At 35.5% G+C, this 15,871-nt stretch overlaps 1 protein-coding gene across 5 annotated transcripts in view; it reads left to right on the top strand.

Annotated features, from left to right (window-relative positions):
• The window catches only part of PTPRD (protein tyrosine phosphatase receptor type D), a 354,190-nt gene that overhangs the window by 320,012 nt on the left and 18,307 nt on the right, over positions 1-15,871 (top strand). The gene's annotated exons all lie outside the window — the stretch shown is intronic.

The raw sequence follows: 15,871 nt of genomic DNA, 5'->3' as shown, positions 1-15,871 counted from the left end.
CTAAGCTTAAAACTGTGAAGAAGTGGAACTGCAAAGGAGAGGCCCAGGGAAGAAGTTGAGCTCAATTCTTAAGAAATGGGTGCTTCATGCTGTATCTAGCAAACCTCTTTGGGCATCACAAGAACAAAATTAATGAACCCTAGAGAGAACAACAGCAGTTCCTTTTATTATTAAGCTTCTGAGAATGAGGAAAATATGAGGAAAAGATTATAATTTTTGAGAATCTTGGACAGGAGCAAACCATTGAGAAACAGAACTTTAAACCACGCTGGTAAGAACAGCACCAGTGTATATCTGCATATTCTGGTAGATACCTGTGGGATGACCCTTACCCTCACTTCTTGCAGAGCTATGTTGACATAGCTTGCATAACATTCTGTGCTGCCCTTTTTGAAGGAAATTGCTAAGACCACTGATTTTTTTGGACTTTATTTTGGGATATACTTAATAATAATATATACTCAATAATAATATATACTTAATAAGGCTAAGGACTTTCCCCTGTTTACTGATGCTACATATGCTAAACATACTTGAAAAACATCTTACTTTTGTTAGCCACTAACTGAGGAATAGGAACCATGAGGATTATAGTATACCAGTCCCTGTCCTCCTCAGTTCTGGCCTTCCACAGAAGCCAGTTATGTGAGCATTTCTAAAGTGATATAAAAAGAAGCTCATGTAAATAAGGTAGGTAAAGAAAATTACCAGGAAAATAACATAAGCAGGAGTTAAATGCTGAAAGGCACAGACTGTTCAGATGAGATTAGAGAACACATAGAATAGACATTTAATGCATATTGAAGCACCAGGGTTAGGAAAGTGGAATAATAATAATAATATAGATACTATTTCTATAGTTTGCTATATGGAGCTGGATCTTCTTGTACCTGTAGTTATAGGTTCTTAGAAATACTTCAGTATCTTTTAATGTAAAATGTTAATGCTCTAATTTTGTCAGCTTGATGCATATATAGCACATCTCCAAAGGTGTTCAGCAACAAAGGCGTTATGCCCAAAATTAAAAGCAAAATTAATCAGAGAAATGAATCCTCAGATCATTGTGGGAAGATTGATAATTTGGTATAATTACCTTAATTCTCTCAAAGCAAAAATAGACCACCCAGCAAGTCACTGGGAAAGATATAATAAAATACAGGACTCAGGGTCACTCAGTCGTGTTGATGGATTGTGAGGTCATTCTTTTCTCTTTGCCATTGGTTCTACATGCAAATTTCAGTGAAAAGGGTAATCAGGTTTAGTTAGTGTGATTCCTTGCTTCTTAAGTGTTATTTTTTCCAATTTCATATTAATTTTATTCTCTATATTCTACAATATATGTATCCTGCTATTAAGTTTGTTGAAGTTCTTTGCCTTGCTTCTTGAGACATAAGGAATTAGACATTTCATACAATCCAAGCATTACTAAGCGAACTTCAACATATTCCATTATCCTAGCCCACCTTTTAAATCCAATTCTCAACAATTTTTCTATGAGAAGAAATTAATTAAACCAGTTTACTTGCAAATTTGCATCATAACTCTGTACTCCTTTAAAAATTGTGCTGTTAGTCAGCATGTAGCAGCCAGTGTTGCAATGAGTCCAAAGTCTGTGAATGTACTTGTTAACTTGCCAGTATTAATGTGCTGACTGTCTAGCTAACAGACCAACAGGAATAATTTGCTACAGCCTTTCTTACAATGGTAGTGTTAATGAGAGTGTCTCCTTCCAGCTTTTGTTTTTCAGGCATATTATAGGAATGGTGTATTTTGAGATCTGTACACCTTTATCTCTTTGGATTTGACACTACTAAATTGGTTAAAAAGAAAAAAAAAGGTAAAAAATAGAAATGGGACACTGGCAGAGCATCAGCACAATTCTTTTTTTCTAGGCTACTAGATATGCATTCATTCAGATACATGAAAAACAGTCCCTTTTAATTTGGAATAAAAGTACAGAAAGTGCCCAAACATTTCAGTTCAAGCTGATCTTAAATTGAGCTTATGCTTAAATTTAAAAAACAAGCAAGTATGGCATGCTATCATTTCTTTCTTAGAATCTGATTTCAGATTTTTATTTACCCTTGTTTTACCCTTTCCTTTTTATTTACCACTCTATGGCTCATTTGTAAATTTCTCCATTCCATTCTTTCTTTTGCCTCTCATTCTTAATTATCTCTCTGTTTTTCAATTTTCTCATCTCTTTGTCTGAAGTGCTCTTTTTTCTGTGGTCTTGTGGTCTCCTCTAGTTCCATTCTATTTCTGACTTTCAGTTTCACAGTTCTGTTCTGCAGTTCTTCACACATGTTGCACTGTTTTATACTGTATTGCTGAACCGTGTGCCATGGTTCCAACTACATCTTTGTGCTTCTGTCTTTTATTTTCTTTCTTCTGCATGATATTTTCAGTATCAAATGTGCTCCTAAGTATCTTAATTGTTTCTCTGAAAAATGTTTGTCATTCTAACAGTTGCATTCTTCTGCCATTTTTTGTCATTCATTACCTTTCATTCCCTTCCAGGTACCTTCCAGTAGTCATCCTTCCTTGTTGAGGTGGTTTTTCTGTTCCTGACAAACCTCTCAGTTTTCATTTCTTCATTTTTTATCTCTGCAGCCTTTTAAACAGCCCTATTTTCCTTTTTTCTAGATGTTGCCTATCAGAGTCTCCCATTTTGTGTTCAGGGCTCCCTCCTCCTCTTTTCATTAAAGCTTATCCACTACCATCATTTAAATATTAAAAAAATTCCAAACTTCCACCACCAGAGTATGTCAGTATAGCACAAGGCCAAATCTTGTATGTTTTGCCTATACTGGGAAGTGTTTTTCCAAGATATCCCACTGATGGCAACAGAAGGACTAATCTGAGATGACTACCCATTAGGAATGTGGGATATATAGGGGAATATAGGACATTTGTGACAGCAATAATACCTTCCTTTCTGTTTCCTTCAGTACCTAACAAAGTGCCAGAACTCAGGAAATCATAATAATGACATATTATAGAACTATAAATACAGGGGTTTTTACCTTTCAAAATGTGTTTGGTAAAAAGACATAGTAGCGGGGAAGAAGCTGTGGAACTATTTTCCTGCAGAGCTTTTAACAAAGAAAAATTGAAAATAATAGCTATTAGGCAACTAAAAACAGAGAAGACTTACTTTTCCATAAAATGTCTGTGAATTTAGCTCAGAGTTTTATTGCTCTACATCTGAGCTTCTTTTCATTTTTGATGCAGGTCAGCTCCCAGTAAAAGCAGGCTGCTTGAATAAGGAATAAATAGTAGGCCCACATCTCTGCATTTTGACCCTTGGAGATAGCACAGTATTTATTCTGCTTTTATGTGTGGGTTTTCTAAGTGAAAGTGTATATTCCAAGCTTTTCCTTACCCAGTTCTTCATATTCACTATAATATTGACCTATAGTTATCTATAGTGCACTGCTTCTTTATTTTAAGAGAGTAACAGATTTTTCCAGCTTTTTTGATGCTTTGAGGATGTGGCTATATATCCTGTAGCTGAAGATCCACTTTAACAGTGACAGCCAAGACCTATTTGAAGCAACACCTCAATGCAACCATTATCAACATAAGCTAGCTTCCTATCCTATTCCTAGGAAATACTGGCAAAATATCTGAATAATTTATTTAATAATTTACAGTGTGCTTATTAGTGGAGAAAATCTGAGGTGAAAACAAGTCACAGCTGTAGACTCACACTCTAAATATTTGAATGCATTTTATTTATAGAACAGTGTCCAGTAAAAATCTTAAATGATGAAACTAACTGTAAATACAAAATAAGAATCACCATTCAAAATTACTTAACAAAACATATGTTCTGATAAAGGCAAGTCTAACAAATGGAAGTGCAACTCCTGATAAAAATTTTTGTGTAATGAGAGCAAAAACAAATGCAAAAATATATGAGTAGCATATGTGATAGCCTCATTAGTTATTTATAATTATTGTCCGTGCAAGAGACATCTTTGCGTGTCATTCACACATCTATATTTTGATAATTAATAGTTTGGCTGCCTGTGTAATGTTGAATTTGAATCGAATACAGGTGTCAAAATCATTGAAAAAAGTTGTATGTAGCAGTCAAGGCTTTTGCTTATGCAGAAAAGATAGTAGATTTTTAAGATGAAAAGATAATTAAAAGATAATTAAAACTACATTTTATTTTAAGAATACTTAGGTCATTGCTGAAAAGATTGGGTAGAAGCACCCAAATTTACATCAAGGCCTAATCTAAACGCAGATTTCATATTTAGAAAATCAGTTATGCTGGTAGGACTATCTGCATGAAAAAATGTGTAGTGGTAATATAAATGCATAATGCCACTGTGCTCTTCTATCAAGAAAAAATCTATACTCTTTTATGTACATCTACAGAGAAGAAAGATAATTTAGGAAAGTTCAAATCAGTCAAAAATTAAATTAGGCATATGTTCTTAATAAACTGCAATATTCTGTGATCCTTGCTTGAGTTACATTCTGTCAAAGCCATCAGTATCATTATTTCAGTATGAGATTTGGACAGTGAAAATGGTAGAGGAAAGCATCTAACTCAAAGGTAAGGCTGGACCCAGCAAGAACTGATAGGACAAAGGAAATCTGGCAATCCCATCTTGTTTGTGGATACCTTTTGTCGTGTGTGTTCAAGTCTTGACATGGCTCATTAGGAGTAACTTGTCTGAAATTTTTTTCAGTGGTGGTAGAAATACTTGGTGCGAGTAGATGCTTTTTCAGTTACAGACTGTTATGTTTTCAGCCTGTATCCTTTCAGTACCTTTGCACAGTAGTTCAGTAATATCACAGCACAGCTGCTGTCTCCACATGACTTGCCTTAATTTGCAGAGCTGATCTAGAAAAGAGGTTTTAAACAACAACAAAAAAAGAGCAGGCTTACACCCTAGGAGCCTGCATTGGTGCAGCTGTAATACGTGGTCTAATGATAGCGGAGAAAGCACACGTTTTTGTTTGAAGTTGGATTAGTGCAGGCAAACAGGTGCTAATCAGATCACAATAAAATAGTGCCGGAGGGCGTTTGGAGCTTTATACCACTATTTTTTTAAACATCACAGAAATTACTTCAGTAGCACTACATAAAAGCTTAAAGTGTAAGTGCAATCCCACATGTTTCAATACCTCTTTTTCTTTCTAGTATCTGTATCATAGAGCATATCCTTAAGACACTTAACTTCGTGAAGTTTTGGTATTTACTGATAATGCTGGTATTGCATACAGAAATACCTGGATTGTTTGGAAAAATGCAAGGAACTGTTTTAAGTAGCTCCTTGTCTTATGTACTAATACAACCAATTAGTGCACTTTAATTTTAGGAAGTTAACAAAGTGCAATATGGCTTTGTATTTCTTAAAGTAAAACACTTTGAAAGTTCTATTCAAGGTCAGAATGCCCCAAAAATGAGGTACAAGGATTGTTTCACTTCACTGCTCTATCTTTTTAACCTCACTGCTGCTACTGACACATGCCACATATAGACACTCAGTTTCTAATCCGAGTGAAGAGTAGATTTCTGATGAATGTCTACCCTTTTTCATGCTGGGTGGGAGGTACTTCCCCCCCCCCCCCCATACATATTCAGAAATCTCTCAAAGGAGAATGAAAAATGATAAAAACTTCCTCATCCCTTCCTTCTCCCTGCCCTAAGAACAGCTCAGGATCTTACCCCACTCCCCAGGATAGCTGAAAGCTCTGAAGAGGAAAAGGTAGTAAACATATGTTCATTTCACATGTGTTTTAATACCCCAAATATTCTAAACTTTCTGTGGTTCCTCCTACTTCCTCTTTCAGCATCCACTGGAATGCTACTGTACATTAGACTGGACTGGGTAAACTCCATTCACAAATACACTGTATGTACATTTATCCTCCAGCTTTTAGCTGTAAGTTGCCGTGTGTCTTAGGAAGACAACATTTTTCTCACAGGCTTAGTTCACACATAAAAAGTGAAGGGCTGCAGGGGCAGGCTGTTCTTAGATTCCTTTCTTAAAGGAGAGAGGTAGCTGGTAGCACAGTTTTAGATGCTTAATTCTTAGTGAATGTAATTGTAACATAAGTTATATTCCCCTTATTATAAATACACAGCAACCGGTTCATGTCCATACTTTTCATTTTATTCCATTTGTCTTGTCAGTCTCAGTTACTCTAACCATGTCATGATGCTGACAAATGTGGAAGACTGGAGGAACTTAATTTCTCCATGTACCTTCTCCAAAGTGTCACAAGACTTACAGAGTTTGATACTGGGGAGTCTCTGTTTAAGGAGCTGAAACTCTTTCCATCATGATTTCCATCGCAATCTCTCTCTGTTCAGCACTGCTATGAATCACACACATACACTCTCTTCATTTAAAAATTTTTGTATTTTTTTCTATCTTCACAGTTATTGGGATTGTGGAGTCTACTGGAGAATGAAAAGGAGTCTTGTAGAAAGGTTGATAAATGCTTCCTGCCAGAAATGGGAACACTACACTAGCAAGAGGTTCATACATAGTCTGCATAGCAAGTCATTATTTCATAATCACCTCTGTAATGTCACCTAGGGACAGTAGTTGGGTCTTTCGTTCTTATTCCTACCAGGAAAGCTGTCAAGATTGTGAAATTTTAGATTCCAAAAGCTTCAAGTTTGAACCCCCTCCCTGTTTTATGGTAATCATACAGACTTTCACCAGATTACTGTGTTATGCACATGGTCTATATGCTGGATGGATCTAGTGAGGGATCCCAGCAAGAATGCTGAAATTTTGTTCCTCTATTTCATATTTGAGTGTCATTACTTACGAGGATAAATAAATGATGCCAGACAATTCCAGAGATGCTGGTTACCTCCCCCTACTGACACTTTCTTAAATTATGGATAATCTGGATCTTAAAAACTTTTATCCCTAATTTGTATGCTTTGATTTAGGTTCTCACATAATCAAAATCTAGAAGTATGAATATGAGAAGGATTACCATACAGTAGTAATTACGGCAGTGTGCAATAATGTCCTTAAAGAGTGGCTAGGGTACCTTGATATTTTCTTTGAGTGGAAAAACATGAATAAAATGCTGTTTCCTAGGCATGAGACAGAAATCCTTCTTGAAACAAGAAACACCAGCAAACTGAGGCTGATCTATTTTTAAGTTTCATTTTAAGTTAAAAAACATTTCAGCACAAGAAGCTAGCCTTTCATAAAAACTGGATTGTATCTGTTCTGTGTACAGTATGTGTTCCAGTTGTTTATAAGCACAAACACTCAGTAAGTATCACTGGAACGATTATTAAAATTCAGAAGCATAGAAATAACAAGTAAGAAGAGTATTTCTTCATGCAAGTTCAAAGAATGAATAATACCTACTTCTGGTTCTCTTGATGAAATTAGTTACATGTTCTAAAGCCATCTTTGCTTGGCACTTAGCCTGTGGTTCAGAGATTATATGACCAGTGCTGTGAGCCAGGACTGGATTATCTTTTGAAATCCTGGAAGAGCTGCTATGACTGCGTAAGGCAAGATTTTGTTTCTGGAAAGTTAGAATTTTCTAAATCTGTAAAGGAACAAAGTAAATGCCACTGGGAGATAGAATCAGAGATCTATCTAGGCCAGTATCCTGTCCCTGACAATGGTGAATGTCAGGACTTTCAGAGGAAAGCATAAAAACTTCAACAACTGACAATACTTCAATAAGATTTCCTCTTAGCAGCAAGCAGCTGGTGCCTGATTTAGTCCTGCTTCATGAGGATTTCTATTCTTTCCCTCTCTTATTTCTTTAATTATCTACAGAAACCTATGGAAATTTTATTTTTCATATTCATGATTGTATACATATTTTAAAGAACAAAACCAAACTTTCTGATTCTTGTCTTAGTATTATCCTCTGACAAATAGTTTGACATGTCATCTTAGAAGATATCTGTTTATTTTTTTATTCCCTTAAGTTCATCCTTTGTCTAATTCAAACCTTCTAACCTCCTTCTACACTTCTCATTTGGAAGGTGAAGGCAGGTTACTTCACATCTATAGTCATTTTTGCTGCCTGTCTCAGCTCTCCCATTTGTGCTGTGCTCTTTTTCTGTAGCCTCACTAACAGTAGCTGTTCCTTAATCAATCTTTTAACAAGAAATAAAACAGCAAAAATAGTTCCAGAATTATGCCAGGTTTTCTTGCTAAGTTGTCCAGTGGAAGTACAAAGGCCTGCCTTGGTTTCAGCTGATAAATGGTTTCCATTGAGTAGGTCTTCTGAAGACTGATGACTTTTTCTCAGTGCAATAACCTGTCCCTTAATAAAATGTAATAATTTGTGTAAGATTCTTCGAACTGAAGCAGTGCCTTTTCCATGTGTTACCTCAAATTACAAATATGTTAGTGCTGATAATTATTTCCATACATATATTATCATGTCCTACAAGGCTTGTAATCTCTTTTGACCTAAGCTGTAGTTTGATACATTATTTAATCAGCACTCTTAGTGAGTCATTTTATCCATATGTATTTAGTTAATTGGTTATTTTTCTCCCCGCCCATGTTTATATATAATATACTCTATAAAGGAAAAGGAAATATGACTGCTTGCAGCTGAGTCTAGTAAAAGAGCAATTAGGTTCTATCAGAGCCAGCAGCTGTCCATAATGAATTCTGAATTAAAATTACTAGTGAAGAAAAGAATCTAGCCATCTGCAGGAAATGTGAAAATATTTTTATAACCCAATAGCTGAATTCTGGACAAGGGGTATCTCTGAGATTTCCCAGCTGTACCTACAGTATATTCCGGAATATCCATGGACACATAGTGCACTGGAACACATTGCATTTACTTGGCTGCACAACATTTTTGGCTACATTTGAGCAGGCTGTATTTTGATCTAAAGTAATCAGCATGAAAGCCTCTTTTTAAATCATTTTCCTGTGTCTCTGGAAGTAAAATGGAGCTTTAAAAATAGTTCCGTTATCTTTTTGTGGAGGCTTTTCAATCAGTATTCTATTGCCCTGAACATTTATCTTTCTTCTTTTTTCATACTTTTATAAAATTACTTCACAGTCTCATCACTTACTATCAGATTTTGTGAATAACTGCTGTTCCAAGTAAATCCTTCATTGTGGTGGTTGAATTTTCCTGTCACTTGATTTTTAAAAATAATTTTAAATTGTTTTAAAAATACTGTAATGTTACCCAAGCTCAATTTGAAACTGCTATACCAAGCCCCCTGGGATTTTTCTTATAACTTGCCCACTGTATTAGCTCATAAAGTTCAAAATCCTGCAAAGTAGGAGAGAAGATCAGTGTCCACCCTCTAAATCACAAATTATGATAAAGAAATGTTAAAAAGTTGGTTATATTAACCATTCACAACCTGATTTTCTCCTATGCTACACAATTCATGCTAGTATCAAGACAACTGATATCAAAGCAAAACAAGAGTAGCACCAAGCCTTTCAGCTGTTGATGGACTATTGGTAGAGATATTGAAAATGATATTCATTATTTTCAGCAATTGGGCTAAGAAAACATGCCTGACAACAGTCTTGATGTGAACTCATTAGAGAAGATTCATAGTTTTGCATACTCTCTATTTTCTATTGCGCAGTATCTCATCACATCTTTATGTTATTCTGGTTGTTTCAGTTTAAATCAAGTTTTGGGTAACAAAATAACTTTTTTTTTTTCATCCTCTGAAGCACTGCTATGATTTCTGTTCATGTGAATTCGATTTTCTTAAATATATCAGTCATTTGTCCGATTTTCTATGAACAAGAGACATCCTGAGATAGAGATCCAAAACAGTAGGTTTGCTACTACAGTTCCATTAGCTGGAAGGACTAAGTTCTGATTCTTTCCAAGTTTTCAAAGTAGGAAAAAAAAGAGATCTGTAGGCAGATAGAGCTGAACAGGAGTTTGAATTGTGATGGGTGCTGAATACATAGCCAAAACGGCCCCTGGAGACCTGGAACTATGTAGTCTTTTCTGCTTTGTACTTACTTGATGAAATACTATGTTCTGATGACCATCTGACACTTCATCACTGTTCTTCTCTCAATCCAAAACCCAAGCATAATAAATGGTAGTAGCCTGTCTTGAAAAATAAGAAGGGGCCAGCTGGTATTAAGAAGAAACAGCTATGAACCACAATGGATTCATGAACATGTTGAATCAGGGAAGTTTCCAGAAGGACTCTGATGCTCTGAAGGACTGCAGTGTTCAGCAAGAAGTTTCAGGATCATCCTATTGACCAGTTCTTCAGAATACATCCCTTTCCATTTCTTTTAATTCAGTTTTACGTAGATCAGTTTACCTTCCTTTCACATGGAGAGAAGGTGAACCATGCCTCATGTGGTGTGGGAAAGGTACAGAAAGAAGGGACAGTGTATCCTTGCCTGAGAAGTTCACATGAAAATCTAGTCAAAGCTCAGAAATATGCAAAAAGAAGCAAGGAACCCCTGTAATCATTCCATTTTGAGAGTACAAAGAAATCTGAATTGCAAAGAAAGCAAGGGAGCAGTTGTTAGCAGCAAGCAGCATAAGTTCTGCTCACTGACTTCTGTGCTGTGCTATAATCTTCACTTTTATTTATTCCTGATTGGATCATAGTGTACTTCCTCTCATAAATTACTCATAAGTATCCTTTTCTGTATTTACTGCAGATGTTAATGCATAGATTTGTCTTTAGTTGAAGGTAACTAGTCACACTGAGATGCGTTAAAGAAAATATTTTTAGTATAGTTATTCTTCCATGCTAAACAGAGAAAGCAGTACACTGAATATTGTTTTATTTAGAGCAGTAAGAAAATAAGAGGGAGGACATTGGAGAACTGGATTAGTTTTGAAATAAAAATTCACTATAATGTACAGATAAAATAGTAGAGAAAAATCCTGTTTATTCTAGTTTCTTTATATTTCTGAGTGAATGAAGGAATCAGGTGATGTGATTTACAGGAAGGTATATATGTAAAAATTCTCTGTGGAAACAATAATCAACTCTGAAAGAGAGCAAAGATAAGAAAGCAAAGCAGTATCCAATAAGATCAATAAACTTTTCAGTTGTAATACTATGTAATTTCTGCTATATTCCATCTTGCAAGCAGAACAATAAGAGGTCTTTTTCACCTATGATCTGTGATTTGAGGAAGAGTGGGCAAAAGCACTCTCTGATATTCTTCCTCTTTCAGGGAAGGAAACACATGGATCAAAAATATTTCTCCCTCTCTTCAGAGACATAGTTGTTAACACTAGTTATTACCTACAGTTTGGTGCCTGAGGGCTTAGACATGTTAATGGAAATGAAGAGGTCTAGATGGCTTGATTTATAGGTGATGGTGAGAAATGCTTCTGCTTTCTGAAGGTACCTGGCAGCATGAGACCAAATTTAGAGAGTGAGGTTAAGCTTCTCACACAGGGCAGATCGAGGATGGTGTCTTCCTCAGCACCTATCCAAATGCCAACAAAGACTAGCATAATGAACTACTTATTATTCGTATAATATCTTTTGCTTACATGGTACAAGACAGTACATCTTTCTCCACTGGTAACATGTAAATTATCTCTGATACTAGTCTGCCATCAGCTAGTATCTTTACATTATGCCCTTCTACAGCTTCATTCCTATATTGCTTTGGAGCTGTGTAGGAGTCTTTATATAGTTCTGTAGAGTTCTGCCTCATGACAAACCTGAATATAAATGTAGTGTGTTTAGAGGATTTGAATTGTTGGAATGGGATGTCCTTATAAGGAGTGTCTCTTAAAACTCATTTTTTACATTGAAAATTCCTTATACTACGTATCTGCCTTGTGTGGAAAACTCAAGTTTTTAAAATTGATTTAATAAACAATTACTCCCTGTACTCAGAGGTTTGTTAGAGAAATTGTTATGAGTTTGATTATATAAGATACAGCATATGAGAGTTTGTTGGTTTATTTGTGTTCATGTTAAAATCTGATAAGACAGCTTCTTTTCCTTGATCTCTCCAGAGTTGAGTTTAAGATTGGATGAGGAACAGATTTACTTCATTAACACTATTAAACTTCTGCAAACTCATTCTACAAAAAATGTGCTTAAATCTGCAGCAATTGTACTTGAAGAACTTAGGGAAATGGTAGAATTCTGAGAAATACAAACCAAAAAGAAAATCTTCATAAAGTTCAGTGAAAGAGGAAAAGCCTAAGGTTGGCTTCTGATTTGACAGCCCCCTGTGCTTTGGCCAGCTATCTGTGAAAGCTCTGGCAATCTCTAGACTGAGCTTTGTCCATCTATAATGAAATCTGTATGTTTTATGGATTTTTTCATCTCTTGTTCAATTTAAGAAGGCTTATAGACCTGCAGTGACAAATACTGTGCCTCTATGCATAACATACAGGTAATGAAAACATTATAGCCAGGGTTTTATTTATTTGTTTGTTTTTGCAGTAGTTATATTTATCTATCTATATTATATTTATATTTTCATTTGTGTGCTTTGCATGTAGGAACTTTTCTTAAAAGTATTCCTTGGCATGTTTGTACTGGTGAACCATTATGCCTAAAAATGTGTCATACAGTATTTTACCATAACTGCAATGGGGGGGGAAGGGGGGAAATTAGCATGCACTATTTCTGAAAGATCTCTCATATGCAGATACCAGAATTCTTGAAGCTATTCAGTATCTCTTACAGAACGAAGTTTACTTCTTTGCACAAAGCCTTTGTGCTACTTCAGTCCGATTTATGCCCTCAAAAGGATATTAAATGGTTTCCTAGCTTTTGTGCTGCTTCCTAGACAGAAGGGTGATTTTCAGCTGTGTCCTGATTTCTTAACAGGATAAGGGGAAGAATAATCCAAATAGTGTCCTTGTCAGAACAGCTATAGAATTGCTATAGAATTGATGTGTAATTAATCATATGAAGTTTCTCAATAAAATCTGGATTTTTTAATACATTTTCTATGTCACAACCAAATTTATGTACTTTCAGTTCATAAATGCAAGTTTCATTCTGTCTGAAACTGTAATATTCAATCAAATTTTCCCTTGATGTGAGTCAAAAATATTCTAAATGGTTTTTGGTCCATCTTTTACTGTCTTTCCTTTGAATTAAATGATCTGTGAAAACTGGCAATTACACTGCCTTCCTTTGCCAGATCACTGAAGTATCAGTAAATGGTCGTCATTTAAACAGCTACAAATTAATCACAAAATCCAGCCTTTAACACATCCATACAGTGACTGTAATGTGGAATGGCTCTCTCCTGTCTCTTAATTTTTCTTTCTGTGAATTGTAGCTGTATCACATCACAGGACATTAAGCATATTTCAGCTCATAGGACTGACCTAGCCATGTTCTTAGAAATTGAAAACAAATGTTGTAATAGAATAAATGATAATATTTGAAGCAATAACAATTTCCTGGCAAGCATGCTTGTTTAATAGATTAGTAAGGTTTTCAGCTTCTAAATGTAACAGTATCTATCATTAACTGAAATGACAGAACGTTTTAAAAAAATTTAAGTGTGAGGGTAAAGCCAAAAGATGCAAACAGGGCAGGAAAGTGATAACTGTAGTTAATTTGTGAACTGATTCTGATTCGCTACATTATCATCTTCAGCAAAAGGCAAATAGGAATAATTTTTGCAAGTGGATCTGAACATAGAATGCAATAAGACACTTTCTTAATAATAGATTCCAGCAATTGCTTGATTCATGCTGCACTGCTTGGAACTGCACCCTGAATTCAACTTTCGCATGTTTGGAGGCAGAGAGAACTGCCTCCATCCTTGCATGTTTTGAGATCTCAGGGTAAAATAAATTAATTGAATCCCAGTTGCTTCAACTTGTTGGTGATGTTTTCACGGTGTAGTTTTTTTCCAAGATGTAAAGAAAACAGCCTTTGCTTGACAACCAATACAGCAAAGAGTAGATAAAGCAGAGATGGTTTTATCAGTTCTGTAGTTTGAGTCATGTCTTTGGTTAAAGGCTGCTGAAATGATGAAAAGCAAAAAGCATAAACAGGGTTCTATCATCACCACAATATGCAACTTAATCCTTCAGGATCAAAGAGAATTTATACGTGTTTCACCGTTATAATCTTTTAGCTCTTTGGTGATATATAGTCTGAGATCAGTGAGTGATAGACAACAATGGCAAAAAAAAAAAAAAAAAAAAAGGAGAAAAAAGATTGACAGGGAAACGTGCACAATCAGTTAACAAAGCTCTTCTAACAATTTTTAAAAAAATAAAGCAATTAGACTACCAAGGAAGCCCCTGTTCAGAAAATACAGAGTTTAATCCCTTAATCATTAAGTCACAGTAACATCACTTCTAGATAATTGTAGTACAACTTGAATGTCAATTGCCTATCATGTATCTGGTTATATGAAACCTTTTCATTGCATAGTCACTGGGAAAGACAGAGGATCGTTCGTTTTTGCAGTTACTGCTGAAATAAAAGTGTTCCTTCCTTATGCTATAGATTAAGCTGCTGAACATAAAAATACATGAGTATTTCAAAGTCACAGTTTTAAACAGTAGCACATATTTTGACCGCTTTACAGAGAAAAGAAAAATACAAAAGCCTTTGGTAAGGGTTGCAATGCCAGTCATGGCATCAGAGAAAACAGAGAAAATATGAGTTTAGTACCTACAAGAGAATCATATTTTCTGTGACCTGTTATTAAAATGGAATACTGATTTTTAGCATATTGTTTTCCTGTCATGCATAGAGATAGTATAGCCCAAATACGTATGTCCATTTCATCCATTATTTAAAAAAATAACAAAGTTTCTTGTTCTTAAGCTTTCTTTTCAAGCTTTCTGGGCTTGATTTTCTCTGTGGCCTGCATTTATTTCAGCAAATTGATGTTTCCATGGCATATCAGGGAGGATTCAAACTGCTTGGCTTCCCGGTGGTCTTTCTGTACCCTGTGGAGCAGTCTGTGTGTCAGCAGAAGAGAAAGCGAAACAATGGAATAAAGACATTGTAGTTTCTTGATGTAGTATTGCTTGTTGTCAGAGTTCAGAACTGAATAGGAGATGGGGACGGGAGGGGAGGAAGAAAACTAAAACATTCGTAGAGTTGATTGCATTTGTGTGAAACTGAGGAGGGTAGTCAGGTAGCTACGCAGCCTATTTATAAATTAGCAAAGTTGGACTGTTCTGAGCATGTTGAGGTAGTAAAATATTTTACTGGATAAAACATTTTTAAGAGGGTTTTGTCAGGAGCCCAGCAGAGCCAAATGCCTCCATAGATGTGGTGTGTCAGCCCGTCCCCCCATTGTGATAACAACATTAGCACATGTTGATGTGTTTTGAGGCAGCGGTGTGATCTTCACAACCTCTTTATAAACCTGCCAACTAGGAAAAAAACATCTGTGATACAGCACATCAGTAACTACTCCTTTTCTTAGTTTACTTATGGAAAGAATAAATATATAATTAAAAATGCAAGAGGTGAAGAGGAGAAATGAAAACTTCTCGTTCCAGCTGAAAGTGCAAACTTTTAACTGAGTTTGAATTTGACACTAGTTGTGGTCTGTAGGAACCATCAAAACTTTTAATTTTTTTATCTGAAAAATGCCATATAAGCACAGTGCTGGAACATTAATTCAGTAATATGTGATAGGAAAGAGAACCATATTCTAAACTGTAAGGGCATTTTCACTGTCAAGCCGCCTTATTTCTCACTTGGCCACCAGTTGTTTGGCTGATAGAAACTACCTGAATTGCAACTTGAAAAAGTATGATACAGGTAATATGGCTGAGTATTTATATTGCTATCTTTCCTATCAGCTGTATAGATCTATTAAACTATTTATTTATAAAACATTTTGCATTTATAGAAAAATGTGTAACTGTACATATCTTTAAAAATTACACACTGTTTTCTTTGTCATTTCAACAA

Source organism: Rhea pennata, chromosome Z (genome assembly GCF_028389875.1).
Source record: "Rhea pennata isolate bPtePen1 chromosome Z, bPtePen1.pri, whole genome shotgun sequence".
NCBI lineage: Eukaryota > Metazoa > Chordata > Aves > Rheiformes > Rheidae > Rhea > Rhea pennata.
This window is presented reverse-complemented; position numbering and strand designations above follow the sequence as displayed.